General features: G+C 37.3%; 1 protein-coding gene across 1 annotated transcript in view; it reads left to right on the top strand.

Annotated features, from left to right (window-relative positions):
* LOC124163554 (aquaporin AQPAe.a-like) overlaps nucleotides 1–21,052 on the top strand; it is a 471,658-nt gene that overhangs the window by 147,691 nt on the left and 302,915 nt on the right. The gene's annotated exons all lie outside the window — the stretch shown is intronic.

The following is a 21,052-nucleotide window of genomic DNA, read 5'->3' as shown; positions in this document are numbered from 1 at the left end:
AGAATCCACAAATGTATATTCGTGGATTGTCTTCAGGCTCCAAGATATGGCCAATGAGGTTGTTCCGTCTTCTTATCAAGGTTTTCATGAGGATTCTCTTATCTCCTACTCTTCTTAGTACTTCCTCATTGCGTATTTTTACGGAAGAATAAGAAGAAATTCCATAAATCATCAAAACAACGTAACATTTTCATTATAACTCCCATCGCGAGTCTTATCCCGACGCGAATAATAATGCAGGATCCACGTCGAGTGAATAATTTTTTTTCCTCCAAGGTCATATGCGGAGCCAAGTGAAAGCTAACAGTAAGTAAAAATGATGTGGATCGAGGCGAGGTATAATAGAGAAAAATAGCGAAGCCAGACGATAAAGGGTGCTAATGAGAAAAGGGATTTGCGGGATGGCGTTGATAAGAGGAGGCGCCGAAGAGAGGTACGATCGAAGAGGAAGGGAAGCTGAGGGAAAAGAAAATCTCAGGGGACGCGAGGAAGGAGACGACTAACGAGAGATTACGCCGGTCCAGCAGAGATATTCCGTTCTCACGAGTTGAAGATGAAGATAAAATTGCCCCATCGCGGCAGCAGAGTAGATTTTTTTTAGATCCGTGTCATCGTGCTAAATTTTATGTCGGTTTGGTGAGTTGATAAAGCTTGAATTGAATTTCACTTTCTTGTATGAGAAAAGCACGTTTTATATATTCATGAGATTGAAATGATCGTCCGTAAAGATAGGGTTGGTCTCGAAAATGTTATGACCTTAAAATAAATATAAATTTCTCGGTATTACATTATAAATAAATTATCATATCGCAATGAATTCACCAGAAAGGTATATATTTTCAAATTGTTTATTATCCATGATAGCGCTGGAAATGGAAATTACTTAATATTTGCTCTTATTGTTTATTTGTGATACAATAATGCGGTCGAGTTAGGATATTTTATGAGTAAAAAACCATCACGTAGGAAATCAATTACTTTATCCGCACTTTTTATACTGAAAAACATTAGTAGTCGTTTAATGTTTATTTGCATTAGAACTAACTTATTGTCATTATTTCATGTTTTATTTTCATATTTTTCACTAAGGACCTAACCTCTAATTTAATTGCATGGGTTTAGAGCTAAAAACGATTTCCGTTGACGAAATATTTTTACAACATGACTTAGTGAAATATTTCTCCCGCCGGACTAATAAAATCAATGATTAAATACATCAAATATTTATATATTCGTTTTAATATATATCGTAAATAATAAACTATCTGCTGTTTGACCAAAGTATTGCTAAAACCACGTAATGACTGCATGTATTCGGACAAAAGATTGGTTTCCATTGGTATGATGGCAGTCGATAGGTTAAATTTGAATTCTATTTCTTTTCACTCGCTACTCTGCTCGATTTGTGATGCACAATTTATCGGCGTATCGTGCCAATGTATTCTTTATTAAGGAGGTACCAAAGTTCCTTCTATGGTCTACCCTCGTTCGTGTACTGTCACCCTTTCGCTTTTGTGGAAGTACCAGGGATGTCACCCGGACACTTAAATGATACTTGATGGAATGTGGAACCGTTTTGACTACGTCTATCACTCTCTTTGCATACTTAGTGCAATGCATAGGAAGTCAGGGAAAGGCATGGGTAAATTACAAATAAGGACTGGATTATCATATTTTCTGTCAAGTCAAGTGACGAATATTTCTTATCCTATTACGCAAAAGCCTTCACTGTTTTTACATATCATTTCAACGATGCAATTCTGCTGTAAAATAAAGGACTACTCTGTAAAAGTGAAATTGCACCCTAATTGTAAAAATTCATTGTTTTTATCGTTAGCTCACTCTACTCTTTAGAGTTATTTTGCTAATCTTAAGTTTTTGTTTTTATATGTTATAAATATTCACATTCGGAATAAAATATCATACAACGCTAGTAAATTTAATAATTGTCTGAAGAAGAGAAATTCCGGTTGATATTTGAGTAACCTCACTGTATATTTAAGTCCATCTGAATTGAAAGTTCTTTTGTCAAACAGAAATTGGTGTCGCAATCCTTTCTCAAAAACATTCTCTCTGGACTGAAGCCAATCGAAATGAAAGGGAAGGCGTATCGGAGTAGTGAACAGTTAAATTTGGATTCATTCGGTTTGATAACTCACTGAATTTAAGGTCGTATTCACATTTGTGAAACTCGGGGAGACGTAAATAATTGATAAGTAGGAAAGAAACTCCTTGCTTAAAATGGGCACAGTTTTGGTATCCATGCTGGGACTAATCTCAGAAAGCCAGGTTTCGTTCTTAAACACAGATAAATGACAAATAATAGGTGGTATCGCACGTCACGACATTTTAAAGTAAAAATCAATTGTAATAAAATACTTCAGTCAATTTTCTCAATAATTTATATTATTATTTCTAACAGCATATAGTAGTATAAAATGTTAGTATACGGGACGTTTTTTGGACGGTGTGGTGTGCTTGTGGGAGTCCAATTGCATGCTGCATGCTGGTGATTGATCACCCCCAGCCAAATACCCTAGAGATGGCTCGCAGGGTATTATGTAGATGTAGATAAAAAGGACAACATGTTGAGATAATTTCATATAAACTTGAAATATTTCGCCTATTCTAATAAAATATGTATAGAAATAAAATGATTCCAGCCAATTGTTCAATTATTTTTCGGTAATTAGAAAATATCTTTTCTTCCAAAATGTAAAGTGAAAAAAAATATTTTTTGCCAGCATGTTCGATTTAAGTTCAATTTGCGCCGATCGTACAGCGATCGGAGGCTTCATGGAAATTGCCTGGAAAAGTCATAAAATGTCACGTTGATGTATAAACTACTACAATTTATCCTAAAGTTCATCTGAATAGACGATTCATTTGTCAAACGGATTGTGATGTTACAATCCTTTTCCTAAAATATTCTATCTGGACTGGAGCCATCCAATGAAAAGGAAGGCATGGCAAAGTAGTGAACAGTTAAATTTGGGTTCATTCAGTTGGAAAACTCTCTGAATTTAAGGTCATCTTGACATTTGTGAAATATGGAAAATTTTATCAGCAAGGAAGAAGCTTCTTCCATAAAATGGACACAGTTTTGGTAGCAATTCTGTGACTAATCTCGGAAAGATATACTCGTTCTCCGACATATATGAATGACAAATAAGTGGCTGTATCCAATGCCGGTCGCTTTGTGATCGGAACCGGCCTCTCTCTGGTCTATTTTATTTTCAATTTGAATATACAAACCGTTTCTCCTCGCATTTAATTTCTTTACCTATGCTCGAGTCGCTACGTAATTAGGCGTGTGACATTAAAATGTTCGCTGAGCTTAGGGGCAGAAATGGCACCCCCCACTGTCGTTTGTCGTTTGGCCGAGCATTTGAAAGGAAACTCGTAAACTTTCACTTTCGGATGAAAGCTTTTTCAAGCATGCGAATTGCCTACCCTACGGATGGCCTTCTCAAATATTTGTTCGCTTCCACAAAGGGCGACGGAGGTGAATTTGTCCGCGGTCGTCCAGATGTCTGTCATTCCTTTCACTCATAGTCCACCTTGTTGACTCTCGCGAAACTGGAGGGAAAAAAGCTAATGGAGTTAAGCGCAGCGGGTTCAGGAAGAATTCTCTAGGGCCAGAGCTTTGTAAAAGCTTGTAGTTTTGTTGTCAATGGTCAAAAGGAGACAATAGTTGATTGGTGTGACGGTGAAGGGGTGTTCTGCTGTCTAACTCAGTTGCGTGATACCTCCGTGAATAGATAAAAGACATGAGTTTTCATGTTGAATTCTAGTAACGTTATTTATTTTCTTAAAAAGAGACTAAATATATTGAAGTCCGAAGCAATTCACATATTTTGTTCTCTAGATTCTATGCCCACAGAAATAATGTCTATTAGCCTCAATGTCCATGCATACTTTGATGTACAGCGAGCTATTTCCGATATATGCATAAATTAGAAATGCCTTTCGTGTGTTTTTATAAAATTATATTTAATGATAAACGGTGCTTCTCAATCTTGCGCGGTCATATGTAATCATACTGCTACTGAGGAGATATGTTTCTCGTAAAATTAAATAAGAAATTTACCTATTGAAATTCGTTCAATCTTCTAATTCTAATACGAAGAAAAGGTGGGTATTCGTACCTCATATATGAATCGCTAACTGCAGAGGGGCATCATGTCCAAGTTGGACGATTTTTCTTTTTTCTTCTTTAATTTGTTACTAGGTGCAAGACTCAGCGTTTCCTACTAAAGGGAAACATGAGAAAGGGAAATTTAAATATTATAGTAAAAAAATACACAGAAGGGGTTTCAAATATCGGTATGCATCGGGAATAGCTCGCTGTGTATCAATATGTTTATAGGAATTTAGGAAAATTGACATCATGTCTACATCTACATGTTACCCTAAAACCAGCCTGAAAAGGGGTGTGGCAGGGGATGTTAGGACACCAGCCATTTACACAAGAATAAAACTCATTTTCTCTTCACTCTTGTGGCCATTCGAAACCTAGAAGGTCTTTGGCCTCACCATATAAAATGAACACGTTAAAAAATTACGACTAGTATTTATTTAAGCCCTTGATGGTTCGGGGGGGAAAAATTCCAATACCTATCCGTTACGCAAAATCTTTCTCTTAATTTGTCGTTACTGCCGGACGTGGAAATATAATGGGGCTCTTATATGACGTTCTCCGAGTCACTCTGAAAAATATTTATTCCCAATTGCTCAAATAATATAAGCCTAGCGCGTAGCCTCCGAGTCTGTAGCGGCTCCCAGCCTAATTCATTCAACATCTGTGTAATGCTTTCTGTACGCCCGTAGAAGTTTTTGACGAGTCATGCCGCTTTCAATTGTGTTTTACTCAGTTCACGGATTAAGTTTTTTTGTACCGGATCCCATATGCTCTCTGAATATTCAAGGTGTGGCCAGATGAGTGAGACACGTCACCTCTTTTTTACTTCCTCCTCCGAAAATATTCCCACAATACGATATGCATAGAATCAAGAGGGTGAAAATACGTGAATGGTTATGCACGTATTCTTAGAGCCTTTGATGGAGTAGCTAATGAGAAACCCAGATGTTCATTATTTAGGCGCTGAAGCCCCGCTTTTGGCAAGCTGCGGTTTCGTGTAAGTTTCTCTTCTATCTACAACCTACTTAAATTTTTTTAGCCTCGTAATATGCCAATTTACTTTTTTCGGTGGGAACATTATCCACAGTCATCGAAATTGACTACTTTGGCCATTAGAGAGAAAGTGAGTCCGCGTGAGGAAATATTCCGATGCTGAGAAACGCATTGCTTGAAATTTTGGAAATAGCGTTTTGCACCTACATGGCCATTAATTTGCGGAAATACAGCATTTTTCTGTATTTTCCTTTGTCATAAGTAATACTCTCGCGGATGTGCATCCACCAGGTTGTGGATGGTGGGTCGACCTCTAGAAATAGAAATTAGCTGTGTTATAAGTGGGTTTATTCGTCGAATGAGCTGTCAAGGACAAAAAAAGCGACAGCGTTATGAGGGGTATTGGCCTATCTTTTGGTAAGGTCGGCATTTATGTGATACTGAAGCCTATGAAGATGCCGTGACTTGGAGACGGGAGGCTGCCAACAGTTAAGGCCGTTTTACACGGGGCACGGAATTGCGCAGGTTAGAAATGCATTAAAAGGTATCTAAAATGGCGTGGAATTGTGCGAATGCATGGACTAAATTAGAACAGGGGATATTTTTCCATCTCACGTCCACGCATCCTCGAAAGTATTCCAGCAATTCACCGCTTTACACGACGCAATTTTGACTGCTCCCTAGTACACACGTCAGATTGTGCAAGTACGTGCCCCGTGTAAAAGACCTTTAGGCCTCTCACGCCTCGGGGAAGAGGGCAGCAGCTCTTCTCCATTTGTTTTAAGGCGGAACCAATATCGGTCGGCACAGCGGCACACATTTCACTGCGCACGTGGAAACATTTACATTACTGCGAAGTGGAATGCAAGATGAAACCACCACATTATCATCCCAAGGAGTTGCAGCTACTACACTTACTTTATATCAAGATGAAATACGTAGGTATGAAAAGATAAGCTGATCGGAGAATCGAGAGGAGAACTGCGTCAAACCAATCTTAGGATTGTTTACCAGTGATGATGATCAGATGACCAGTGATGTAATACTATTATATTAATACATAAGTGCATAATTAGCTCTCATTTCCGCAAATTTTACTAATCAAGTGAGCGTAGAGTACACCTACCTTTTGTGGAATGCAGAATTTCACCACAACAGTTTAGTTTTCTGTAATTTTGGATTTTTGGATTTATTACCACACTGGTGTTTGGAAGCATTAACCGTGAATTGTGTTTAGTATAAAAAAGGTGTGGCGTGATTCGTCAAGAATTGCTACCATGGAACAGATATTTAAAAAATGACTCTTATAGATTAGCGACTGGTGTCATAAGACTTTCCGTACCACTACTATTTGCAGCGGCTTGTGGAGTAGTAGGTAGATAAGTATGATGGGAATTGCATTAATATTCGCGGTCATTGAAGAAATAACTCCCTATTATATTCCAAGGAAAGATCCAGCCTACTGCAAAAAACTGAAAATAAATCTATGTGCCACTATATACTTACTGTAATAGTTTCGCGAAATTTAGGACGGACATAATGCAAACTTGATTTTACTTTTGATATGTAACTATTACTGCCAATAATGATCCTCCACTTTTATTTATTTATACATTCATTCTAATTGTCACCCTTTTGCTATAGTCGTTTTGCCCGCGATATTTTCGTTATAGAGGCAGCCGAAATTGCTACTCAGGCGATTAAACTCCCTTATTTTGGGTTAACCGTAATTGGTCTGCCTTTGTTACGTTTGGCGACTGGAACGCTGGGAACTCTTCAGTAAGGCTAAATTTTACGAGAAAAGTTCCTTTGTACCACCAATATGTATGTTCTGCCGATTTGACTTTTACAGAAACACTTGTTTTGTCAACACTGTTTCTTGTTTTCAGTGAACGAATCGCGTTTATTTAATTTATGCTTTGAAAGGAAAACAAACTTTACAATGCTCTGCTAGTAAGCATGGAATCAGAAATTCTTGATATCTAAGGCTTTACCGAGCTGAGACTCGAAGGAGTACGATAATTAGTCATACAAAGTAACACTGAGTAAATAATTGATCTATTTTGATCCGTTAGTTATTTTACTACACAAGGGAGCGTAGTACATATCCATTTGGAGTGCATAATCGCACCCAATTAGAGTAGTTCTCTACAACTTTGAAGTTTCCACTTTATTTATCGCACTAGTGGAGGATCATTATCGTAATCAGTTCATTTTTCCGTCGGAATGGGAACTTGTTTAGAATCTCTCCCTCGTGCTATCTCTTATCACGGCCATTCTTAATCCATTAGTTTCTCCGAAGCGATTGCTTTATCACTCCTCACAGCTCCGATTGACATGCGTCATTAACTGAGATTACCTCTCCAATCTGAATTAGTGGTCGGTCTAATAAATGTTATCGAAAATTTTTGCGCTCGTCTCTCTAAATATTTATTATCATTCCTTCTTACGGTGGTTGCCAGTGTGGTACTTATCCATTGATTTGAAATTTAGATCCCTGTTAAAAGCGTTTCATTAACAGGATTAACAGTGGGCTATGTGAAAAATATTCAATTGCATTTCGGCAGAAAAATTATTTTTGAAATTTGGAAATCAAATGTTCTAAAAAGTGTTTCAAATTCAATCAAAATCGGATAGTCCTGGTTGAAAAGTTTTGGGGTAGTGCTCAACGACGATCTTTTATTGATCATACCGTGGCTTGATAGGAAATGGTTACCATTGCGAATAAATCTTTTGAAATGTGTACACTTTTTAATTATGCTTAGAATCGGTGTAAATATTGCGGTGTGTTGAAAATTTCAAAGAGCTCGTTCTCGCATTTATTAAATTTTCCGTGGTGCAATTGACTGGTAGCTCTCTCAAATATTTTACTCTTCTTTTTAAACAATTTTAAGAGTAATTAAGGGATATCAGTATTGAGATTGCAGCAGGGATGACTTTGAAATGAATATTCTTCATTGTGTGAGTCAAAATTCAAATCTGTATTTACTTTTTATGTGTGGGGCTCGTGATACACAGTTTTTTGTCAAATTAAAGTTGCACAAAGGATAGAAAATTAATTCAACAGTATTCTCACCGATCTTTGATATCAAGCGTGTGGTCCGTTTGAGATAACTGAGTGGAGAAATCCTTATGAAATGAAGAACTGACGTGAATGAGCTCCAATCGGACCACCATAAGTGGTAAACGTCCTCCTGACCGATAAGCACATTATTTGTTCAAACTAGGTTTCTTGTTTTGTTCCATTATCTCATATTGCCATGGAAAAGCAAAAGTGTTTGTCTATAATATCTTCGTCTTTACTATGAGATATTTGCTCCGATATTTACTTAAACGCGGATGGAGTAACTGACTCGTGTAGCTCACTATGCATCACTTCATTCATGATCTGCTTCTTAGTTTTTCAGTTTTTAGGTTCTTTTAATCTCAACATTTATTCGTATGATAATACGATTACTTATGCCATACTGATACTTTTGTTATTTCTTTTTTTTTCAATTCTTTCCTGTTTTACATCATCACTCATTCAACTGATCTCAATTAGAGTTAAAGGATTCCCAAGTATTATGCGTGAGGTATAGTAATGGAAAATAAAAATAATGTTATTTTGCACCAAGTAACCATTGATGCATGAACTTTGCTGATTGTTGCAATGTGAGGAGTGACTATTTTATACGGGCTGCTAGAGAGTAGATAAACGTGTTCTAATTATTTCAAATTTCTCCACTATGGCTACTTGATCGTCTCTTAATGGAGCCTCTCAGGCAGTATTTATCAGATTGTTTACTAAATATTTGTCTAGTACTAAAAATTTCGTACAATATTCTTTTTGAATAACTTTTAGCCAATTTGTTACAGCTTTAGTATAGCGGTTCAAAGAAATTCCAATATCCTGGGCGAGATTAGTGAAATTCGGTCTATATATTAGTGTTCCCTTCTTCGTTAGGCTAAGTAAAGCATAAAAAAACCAAGAATAGAGTTCTTGATAGTCATTACATAAGACAATGATGCTCTTTTGACATGATTAAAAATTAGATTGATAACCTGAGTATTAGTGCAATGCAAGGAAAGGTTACTTTATTTGGGTCGCAGGAAAGCAGCTTAACATATTTTGAGCCCATCTATGCATTAAAATATAGGTTGTATGGCATCACCTATTCTATAAGAACTAAATTGGTTCTATTTCCTTAAACTATGCATATGGAAAATACAGCTTACAGGAAATAACATAAAATTTATCTTTTATGTCTTGCCATTAGACACCTAAACCATCCAATTTTTTGTGGAAAACTACCAGATGGATTTTATTTACGACATGAATTTGTTTACGGCTTGATATTAAGATGTTTGTTTACCTCCACCATTTTATGCTTCTCACATGGTGTAATTCAAAAAGATTTTTCTTTTACTTTCCAAATAAACCTATACCCACATATTGATATGATAATGAAATTTCTCACTGATACCTGGCAGCATTCTTAATAACGTGCCATTGATCCATTCATAAATTTATGGCATTGGAAAAAATGTTAATGCTAAATTTACCACTCCAGAATCTAGGAAATAAATAAGGAGAAGCTTGGTCTTACGCAGGAGTCGAAATTATGGCCCATTAAAATCCCACATTTGTAAAAATGCCATAAAACATGCCCAAAGGAGTAGGTCTTATATTTTATAACTTGCATTGAAAGGTATCAATAAAATCCCAATGCTCTTAAGGACTGTAGTGTCATCGAAAACACACTTATTTGCCCTACCAAATAAGTAGAATATGTAACTTAACTGCAACTATTGATGCTGAGACGGTGCCCTCTCCGCATCGTCCAGCCCTTCTTTCAGTACATATATACATTTGCTGCATGTGCGATGTAGTATCGCTGCCACTGCTTCCTCCCCCATTTAAAGAAAAATATCCTTAGTGTTCGTCTAAGAAACGTGATAGCATATATTTTTGTGCCACTTTAAAGCCTCCTTAAAGTAATTTAGAAGACTGCAAAGATAACAGAAATTTAATTAGACGGAAAGTAACTTAGTTGAAATTGAATCAATGATTGAGTAAATTGGAGAGCATTAAATTTATTGCTAGTATTAGATTTCCGTTTTTATCGAAATATAATTAATATATGCTCTTAGTAGGCTTTCATAGACCGCAGGCACTCATAAATCTTCCATATAAATTTATAAATTATATTTTCATGTGAAAACGACTTATTTATCTATGCATAAGATGCATTGGTATTGGAAATATGGAAATTAATGGATAAACTTATAGAAAGAGAACATTTTCCCAATAAATCGCAACAGCGAGATAGGGACGGAGCGCCGGGGAAGAAATATTGCCTCAAACAAATTTTTGAACTACCCAAGTTTGTGTTCATGTTTCCTTTGCATTCATTCTAGAGGAGCAGTCATAAGATATGAATGGAAAGGTCAAAAGGGTACCAACGATATCGCCACGTGTCCGCAGGGCCTGCTTGGAATTTGCTCTCAGTGTTGTCTGTTCTCAAAAGCTAGGAAGAGTTCAATTTCTTAGTTCCATCGTGGCAGTGTTCCTTTGTGTAGTCCCTCAGTTTTGAATTCATTCAGGACTTATTAATTTTGGACATGGAAATATAATGGGGACACACTTTTTGTCTGTAACACGACATGTACTTATGTTGAATACATTTAGCTAATCAAGGGCTGCATGAATTGATAACGTGTCGAGGAAGAATTCTAAAGAGCAACTATTCGATATGCTATTTATCTCGTTTAGTTTCTGGGATGCATAAGTATGTATATATTTGAAACAATTATTAATAATTACCTCGTGGTTTCTATTTTGATTTTAATTTGAAGCATGAAATACCTACTGAAACTTGTATCAATGTTTTATGACAATAATACGCTTGGAATGTTTTGTGCGGCAATTACTCTTCACATTTTACTGCTATTGTCAACTGATGGCGCTAAAAATTCTAACGATCCAAAAGCGTATTATGTTCATCCAAGTTTTTGGTTTGCATGACATACCACTCGTCGTTAGCGGATTTTGAGCGATGTATTCTTGCACATGTCAGGCACGCAAAGCTAAATCGTTTTCTGTAGGTTTCTAATCTATCGTGGATTAAACAGTATAACGGAGCTAATGTGGCTAGACATTAATCAATATTTACGTTACTGGGTGAAATAATTACTTAAGAAAACTTATTTACTAAAAAAAAATTATATACCTCCGCTTTTAAATTTCAGTATTTGCAGGAGTATTTATTCATTCATGTCTACCACCAGCACAATGAGCCTTTGTACATCGCTTATTTTACAACCAAAAAAGAACATTAACAAGCTTTATGCTCTGAAGAGAGGCAACCTACCCAGGTGGGGCCCGCACCCATGACTATTGCTATGCAGGCGAGGGCTTCAGACCGCCGCCACCCACACTGCGGGAAGTCCTCGGTGCCAATAATTACGGATCTTAAGTTGAAAATATTTAATTAATGTCGCTTTTCACCTATTTCTATAAACTATTTTTACTCTCTCGTCTCCGAATGGCCCATAAATGTAGTTTTGTTGAATATTTTCGATCGATTTGTATATACCATCGCCCCTCATTTAGTGGCGTAAGCTCAATGCGTTAATAGCAGCGTTCAAACGACCAGAAAAGGGCGATTTCAAATGCCTGTGCTGGGAACGGGATGGATGTAGATGATAACAATGAGTTATAATAATAAGTGAATTAATTAATGTCAATCGTAATTGGTGGAACCATTGAATTTAGTAAAATAAGCCGACTAATTTCCGGCATTGTTGCCTGCTTTCATATTCCCTTTATCATTATTGTCATTATGTTTAAAGGTTTCTACCGGTTAATGTAGGTTCCCATGGAGTATTGAAAAATTACTCCGGCAGTCTCCCCTCCTTTCATGGACTTCCCTCATCAACCCATAATAAGCCCAACTCCCTTTCATTCCATCTAAATATCCTCTTCTCTTCCTTTCTCTCCCTCGTTTACCCAACGATTTTCATTTACATCATTATCAGGAGTGTCTCCGACCACTTAAAATTGTGAAATCTGCGCTGCACTCCTTTACTTATCAACTGAATAGTTTATCGAAACCTTCATTTCCGCAAATTTTATTGTCAATTAATTAAGTAATTATTTTGGTGCTAATTTTTATCATTTAATTATTAATTAACAGCTAGTATTGAGTCCTACATTGGCTTAATTTTAAATTTTAGCTATTTACGTATCCTGGTGACACTTTTATACTTTACTAGCTGACCCGGCGAACTTCGTACCGCCTAACAATCAATCAACTTACTGTTTAGTTACACCATGTATAATTCAAGATTTATACTGTAGTCATTCAAGCACATTTATACTTTCTCGTCACTGAATATATGTATTTGATTGTTTTTTCGAATATTTTCGTCTCATACGTGTTGACCGTCGGTCCTCAACCGCCAGCGTTATTTCTCTAAGTGAAAAGCGTCAGTGATTACCCTCTAACAACAAGACCAGTGTGCCGTCTGATGCTGCTTTCGTTTTTGGAGAGGGGAGGGATCGCGGTATCGGATAAGGGTGGGGTGGAAGTGATTGGGAGACTCGGAGTGTGTGATAAGTGAGGCTTCGACCTTGCTCGCTCGGATGTCTGCTTGAGTAATATATGTGGATGAGAATAGTGGGAGGGGGTTAAGGAGGGAGAGAGGGGAGGATAGAGAGGAGAGTGAAACCTTTGATTGGAAGTGAGGAGCCGTCGGAGGGGAGGGGGAGATAATTGTTGCGCTAGGGAAGGGGAAAAATTTATGGGGGCAGATGCTGGCTGTAGGGAGAAGGTTTGAGAACCCTAGGACAGGGAACTGGAGGGCGAACTGGAAGAAATGTGAAGTAAGATCTGATGCTTTCCTGGTGTATGCTGGTAGTAAAGAACTGCTCGTGTGCTCTACCAGTTAATTTCATCCGTTAATAGGGCGAAAAGATTAGCAGCTGGAACATCCGAGCAGCCTTCATAACTGGAAGAAATGTGGCCAGTGATCCACTTACCAATTGGCCAGTTGAAACGAAAGGAAAATGTTTCGTTTCGACCCGGAGCGAAACGAAAATACAAGGCCTGGGTTTAGATTCGTTCCCGCACGGAATTAAAATCACCAAGGAGTTTGTTTTCTGCCCGGGACGAAACTTTACTCCCGGGAACGAAACTAAATTAATCGAAACTCCGCTGCTCATAATTATTTTTCGATTCCGGAAGTTGGGTGGAGGAGGATTAGAGGGAATAGTTTCAACACATTACGTCTTATATACGTGTATAGAGGTCAAAACATCGAGCTTAAAAATCGAATGGCTAGTTTGTGTTCACCGCTCTCCTGTTATTGGTAAAAATATGATTGCCCCCCTCATCTAATGGCGGTAGGTCGAACCTCTACTGCAGGGGTTCCCAAACTTTTTTGTACCACGCCCCCCCCCCCGCTACACATATTAGCTTTCCATTTTGCAATACCCTATTTCCACGGTGCCGTACATACCAACTCCTACTTGTGCCGACTTGATACGGTGAGTCGGTAGATTTTTTTGTTCACTGTTGAATGCGGTAACGCAGAATGGAAAGATTCAATAATTGTACGTATGATGAAAATTAAAACAAGTACCTATTACATGAAAAACGAATATAATTATCTGTAACCTTCTTTGATAAAGTTTACAACTTTATTGAAACTTTACAAAAACAATTATGAAAACTTAGAAAGACTTTATTTCAAAGATCTGAGGAAATTATTTTTGTAATTTTTTTATTTATTTCATTTGGGTGTCACGCCCCCCCTGGAATTTCTCCACGCCCCCCCAGGGGGGCGCGCCCCCCAGTTTGGGAACCCCTGCTCTACTGCATTCAACCATACTTCGTACTCGGTGTGTGGGTCGAAACCACGGATGGCATGTGAAACGAAACAAAAATGTTTTGTTTCGATCAGGAGCGAAACGAAACTAAAAGGTCTGCGTTTGGTTTCGTTCCCGCACGAAATTAAAATCACCAAGGAGTTTAGTTTCGACATGGGACGAAACTTTACTCCCGGGAAAAAACTAAATTAGTCGAAACTCCGCTGCTCATATTTAAGTTTAGATTCCAGAAGTTGAGTGGAGGGGGATAAAAGGAAATAGTTTAGACCCATTACGTTTGAAATGCGAGTAGAGCGTGCGAACTTAAGAATCGAATGACCAGTTTGCGATCACCGTTCTTATGTTAGTGGTAAAAATATTATTTCATATTCATTTAAATTAAAACAAAAATTCGAGAGCAAGAGTGACATGTTTATTTTTTTTAACCAATCATTCGAATGAAAATGCTTGCGGTCATTGGACGTGAATATGCGTAATCCGAATCTATTTAAAAATGCCATGAAACAACTAGGGATCTATCGTTCATTGTCATTTGGGAATCGTTTGAGGTAGGCATAATAGTAATTGGAAATTTTTAGGGATGTGCGAGTACTCGAAAATTCGAGTCGAGTCGAGCAGTCGGCACTAGACTCGAGCGTTTCGAGTAGCATTACGAATGTCGAGTCGAATTGAGTAGTTTCGGTTACAGAGCTGATGAGGCCATTAAATTCAGAAATCTGCCGACAGGAGGCGCTATTGTGAAGCTCATGTTATAATATCGTTTCCAAAGTCGATAAGTCGTTCTAATGCCTTAGCCTAGGAGTTTCAGCTTTTGTATAGTTAGCAGTCAGCCACTACATTAATCGACGTGGTCGCCGAATACCTTTTCGTCAGCTGCGGCGGCCGACCGTCTTTCGACCTGGCGCTGTAGTCGGAGTGGACAGCTGCATCGCGTATACTTTCTTATTCGATACTTTTATACCCTACCATACTTTCTTTACTTAACTTACTCCGAGAGATTACGTAAGAGTTTCTAGGATTTCGATGGAAAAAATGCAACTTTTAGGTCTTTGCGGACAATGCCGTCTTTCAGCCTTTAAGAGTACGACGTTGATTTTCGTTTATTACCTTGTTGCGTTCAGTTTCCTTCTTGAAGTAACAAAAAAAGGGTTACTATGGTTGGTTAAACGAACTAAGACATAAAGCAAAATATTTTGGTCTAGCTAGCGCTAAGTTCTACGGTTCGTTCGCTTCCCCCACTTAAATTCCATGAAGTTTCAAGATCCACAAATATCGCATATATAAATTATAATATACATTCCCAAGGTTCGCAAATCTTGCTACTTTGGCAAGAAATTACTTATCCAGCCACACAGGTTTTTTGCGCAAGAAAATTTTCTGCAGGAAATAATACTGTAACATTGAGACGTCAAACCCTGCGGCCTGAGCACGTAAAACAATTAGTTTTTCTGTATGAGAATTTGAAAGGATCAAATATTACATGATTCCTTTACGCGTATTATATTTATTGCAATTGTAAAAATGCCATTACTGAGGGCTCTTCTGAGCAGTTTGAACACATGCATTAACGGAACTGACGACATATTACTAGAGGTAAATTCATTTCAATTGTGCTTACTGCACTGTTTAAGACTCACTAGCTTTCATTCATCTCCAAATTTTTACGCGATTACCAAAGTTACTCATTATCTTTTAGAATTTATCAGAATAGGAAATTCACGAGGGAATTGGAAAAATGAGAATATGTTGGAGCATGAATTGATGTGTTGCCTCGTTCAGGAATAGGGTGGTTTCCTATTATTTTTTCATTGCCTAAATCGAAAGATTATTACTCCTGGAGTACGCATTTCACGCTTTTAGATTTTTAAATGACGATATCAATTTTTCGCGAATAAATGAGAAGTGAAAATTTTCAGTCGCGCGAAAACGCGATGGCTAAGTATGAATGCTGGGAAAACCCCGTGTGACGTCATTCTGGTTCCCGCTTCCGCCGTGTGAGGTGACCTTGGGGCTAGGATATTGTGCGCCGCTGCGATGCTGGCTGCTAGCAGGTAGCAGAGTATCCTGCTAACAGGTAGCGCTTGGCTTAAAAAAGGATTATTAATAACTTATCAAACGAAGGAAACTTTCCGACCTTGGCCAATTTTGATAGTTATAGGTGATTATTATAGAGATGTTTCCCTGAAGTCTGTGCCTCATGCATGCATTGGTAATCTCAGACGATGTAAAACCCTTTCTACTCGTATAGAAACTAGGTTCCTGTGACGTCACGTGGAGTGGCATCGCACGGGCGCCAATCTGGACTTTTTCAAATGCAGTTTAAATTGACCATTGCCATTCGTCTAAACTGGGATTTCTAAATCCAAATAATTAGTATATTATGAATACACTAATGGTGGGTAACAAATCGTAATCAATGCCTTTCGTTTTCTTTGATGAAGGAGACTACCCTTTTGCCATGTACTCTACTCGACTCGACTCGATACTCGCCAGTAGTTTTCAGGTCAACGTACAACTCGCCCATCCCTGAAAAATTTCAATGAGATAAAAATACTCATCACATTCAATCCCCTTGTTTCTATTTTCATATACCGTTTCCTCTCAAATAAAAACCTCATTTGACGTGTCTGCGTATCCTTGAGTGTGGGTGAGGATTGATTGAACGCTTAAGAGATGATGGTCCGGAGTAGCGTGGAGAAGACAAGAATGGAAGGCAACGAGACGGATGAAGATGGCTTCTGTTATCAAGATGAGTGAGTATTTTAGGTGATCGATCGCTATAAGGAGAGAGATAAAGGAACCTTTCAGAAGAATCAGAAGCTTTAGAGCATGAATTGCTGGGACACCAAATAGTTTCCTCATCGGGTAAGTAAAAAAGTGGCAATTCCGAAATGACTAAAAATAAACGTTTTTACCTCTATTGCAGCTGGTTTGAGCCACTAGCGATTGAAATAATTGGAAATGTAGGATCTGAAAGCTGTGAATATCAAAAGAGCATGTGTTTATGCAACAAGGTTTTGAGAGAAAGCAATTACTCTACACATTTATGAAGCTACCGAAGCCATAAATTTAAATGTTCCATGTAAATACATTAGTCAATATATATAATATCCATTTACAGAAATACATTGAAGTTACACATGTACTGGCCCCAAACATTATTATTACAAACAATTTATACCAATTCTTGCTAAGAGGACTGAAGCCGTTTTGGAATCCATGGCTTCAATTGTTATTGGCCATTTTTACATGTCAATACAATGCGAATCATTGTATTATCAACGTACTAAAAATCAAAGCTTCTTGAATTTCATGTATTGAGTCATGATATTTAGGGCTGTGTTATTCTGGGAGCAAGGATTTGGGTAGTGATGAATGTTGATTACAGTTAGAGTTGGGAAATAATTGAGAGTGTCCTACTAAAAGGAGTCTAACCTTCAGAAAAATATATGCATAGTATATATTTTTATATCAAGTATGTCTAGTATTTGGGTTGTGAGAGGATGGGATGAAAGCGTTCAGGAAGGGAAGGATAGATCATCGATCGGTAGGTGGAGAGGTCCTTCGGTAAAATATTGATGATTACATTTCTGAATTTAGTGACCCATGAGTTATACCGTGAATGACTATAGTGATGGCTTAGTGGACAGAGCTCTTGACAATTGATCAAAGGTCCGAGTAAAAATCCCGGATGAAACCTTTGGATACAAAATATCAAAATACTCCAAGTGTGAGGTGGCCCCCGGAAAGGAATTACTCTCTATCCCAAATGCATGAAATACGTGCATACGCCTTCGACTAAGTTTGAGGTGAGCTCTACCCTGACGCATCCACCCACGAAACTTTGGGCTGATATCACTGTGGGAGTGAAATATTGCGTCGACATTTACTGCAGTTGATAGATTTTTTTCAAAGGGAAAATATTAATTTGGAGCTCTGTAGACTTTTACGAGGAAGCAGGGCCAGGCTCAATGGCGTCACGCCATTACATCTGTTTTGTTTGTTTGCTTTCAAATATATATATATATCATCTGGCACAGTATTTAAGAGCTGGCATGACTTTTTTCAAATGTTAAATATATGCCCTCTTGGAATTTTTATATTATTAGAAAATAGATTATCAAATGAAAAAAGTATAACAATAATAAATGTATGTATCGCATGAAACAAGAATACACGAGTCGTAGGAAAAAGGGATAGCAGTTCACGTTTTCAATTCACTCGGAAATAACTATAAGTACACTAATGCTTGTTTATCCTTATAAGCAATGGAAATTTACCACTATTTCAGCTGAAATTCCAATGGTTATATTCTTTAATCGAAATTGTGATTCCAAGAAGCCAAATGCGAGACAAGTTGCGTAATAAAACCAGATATGGTGGCAGGCACCCGTGACGAATCATTGCGTGCCGGCGACGATCGCTTTGTAAATTGCTATCGGTGATAGTTTCCTGCCGATAATGCTATAATACGCGGCAATATTATTGTGCCCGCAGAACTGAAGTCCCTGGCCTTGCACTATCCCTTCAAAAGCTCGTCCTTGACAGCTGCTTTGTTGCAGCTGACTGCTGAGAAATGTGCTCAGCATCGGTGCAGTGCACGAAAGATGTTGACTTTCAAAAATGTCGTAAGATTTTTGGCTGGTGTTCCTTCCTTGCTTATTAATCAAAGGCCCTTATCTTCTCGCGAAAAAATTGTTCCTTTTGATGTGAAGTACAGTGGGTTTCAAACTCAGAATCGATATCCTAAACATTAACCAGGGTTAATTTGAAAAAATCGTAAATAACAGAGGAATTTTCACGTTTTTGATTATCTAGTAGTACACGTACTTAACTTTAACTGGAAGACGTAGGAAAATAGGTGTAGCATAATGCTATTGTTTTCCTGAGAAGGTCGGATTATATTCATGATGGATATAATTTTATTAATAAAATAGTACCTAGGAAAACATTTTCGTGACAATTTGTGGCCTATTATTTTCGCTAGATGTTTTAAATTAACCTGGCAGCAAATATTGTTCAGCTATAAATGTTCCTAAAATGACGGATACTCTAATTGGTTGTTTATTTTCAGCAGCTATGAGTAATTTCGGTTTAAATAGGCCAAAACTATTCTGACCGTCGTATATCAATTCAGCTCATACGGCTGATTCTCCGCGGAATTTCTCGTCACATTTGACCATATCGTAGAACATATAATAACGTGATCCAGTATGAATTTCTCTGAGGCATACTCGGTATTTGATAATCCAAAATGAAGATGCTTGGGTTCTCTCTGTTGTTATTTGAAATTAAAGTCCAAACCTACTTAATCATAGCGTAATGGATATAATCGGAAGCCTCGTTTTTCACTTTCCCTTAATCTGATAAATCATTATCCTCCTTCCAAGGGTTTACTTTTCGTTTCACCTCTTGTAAGCACTAGAATGCAGCAAAGAGGTAAGTGACTATTCCTTTGCAGTGAAACAATCGGAAACTTCAAAATATCGGAAAGGAAAGAAAATATACTGAGAAAAAACTTAAAGAGCGCATTTTTATAAAAATGATTTATATTCTTTCGCATGACCACTATATTATCTTCAATTTTGAATTTTTGAGGATGAAATGACTCATATAATCTTTGATGAAATTGAGATTAGTGCCATCTTAGTGATATCTTTAAATTGACGTATACAATAGCGCAGTAGCATTATTAGCAGTCATTTTTTTATATCAATGCGTTCTTTATCTTATTGTTAGTGACCTATCAAATGCATGTTGAATGATTACCTCTTGTATAAAAAAGTAAAATCGATTCGACTGCATGAAATATATGCCTTCTGTAGCGAAATTTAAGGTTTCTCGGGCTGCTTTTTCATAATACGAATAATATTTTTCTTAAATGAACATCAGGGCACAGAATGTTGATATAATAATGCTAACATGTCAGTATGCTCTTGACGATTCCTCGAATGAACATTCATCAATGGCTAATTGGACAAGAATGATGAAGCCTTACTATGTTCAGATATCATAAGAGCCAAACGGTGAAAGTTCTATCGTAAAATATCATTGAGTTGTTTTAACTGGAATATAATGTGCCAGATGATATTATTTACTCACAGTTATTATTGGTACTTTGTTCTCCAAAAATTGATAAACCACAGACTTCCAGGCGTTTAGTAGCTTGCAAGATAATTACATTTTTTCCCATGAGCTGTTATAAAGCAAGCTTTCGAGCTGAATAATATCGTAAAATCCATCCCTGCCATTAAAATATAAAATTTTTCTTGTCCAAAGCTTCTTTGACATATGTTCTAACGGTTCTATTCATGCGCAAAAGCTGCTATATGAGATCCCTCTTTGACTCTGTCTACTTCTGTCGATATGGCGCAAAAAATGAATCGAACAGGAACTTACATGGAGAAAAGTCAATCGGGTCATAGATGTGTATAAATGTGAATGACTGTAAACTTTTAGACTGTTATTCATTGAATTTTAAAAGAGAGTTGACAAATAATTGAGGTATTTAGTGGATCTGGGCTAAGAATATGAGTTAGTGTGCATTCCTTACAACTTTATATGCGTTACATTGCGTTTTACAGATCAATAATATGATAATAAGTGTTATGCTATTTTGAAGATGGAAATGAAGCTTTGAGTTAAATACACTGAGGAATAATATTTTTCAGACAAACGTCCATCAATGTAATTACTTCCAGATAAGCAAATGGAACATGAAGCTTAATTGCGCGAAGCAAGTCGAGACATGTAACTGTAATTGTGGTTTGGCAAAGTGAAACAATTTTCCTAAAAGGAGGTCCTCTACACAATGAATAATGAGATGAATCCATTATAGTCAATCGTATAGTGCTTTAGATTTGAAGTTTCTGCAATAAGACGCTATGTGTGTTCGACAGAAGACGGATTAACTCGTAAAATGTCACGCTTTTACGATGTGCTAAAAGGTTGGATGCTGGAGATGTGCGGGTTGTAATGAGATGCGTATTTGTCGGTGTGCAATGCGTAATCTAAACTTTGATAGGTATTCTTCGCGTATAAAACAC

The sequence above is a fragment of the Ischnura elegans genome, chromosome 8 (genome assembly GCF_921293095.1).
Source record: "Ischnura elegans chromosome 8, ioIscEleg1.1, whole genome shotgun sequence".
Taxonomy (NCBI): Eukaryota; Metazoa; Arthropoda; class Insecta; order Odonata; family Coenagrionidae; genus Ischnura; species Ischnura elegans.
Note: the sequence above shows the minus strand (reverse complement) of the source record. Positions and strands in the feature narration are given on the sequence as shown.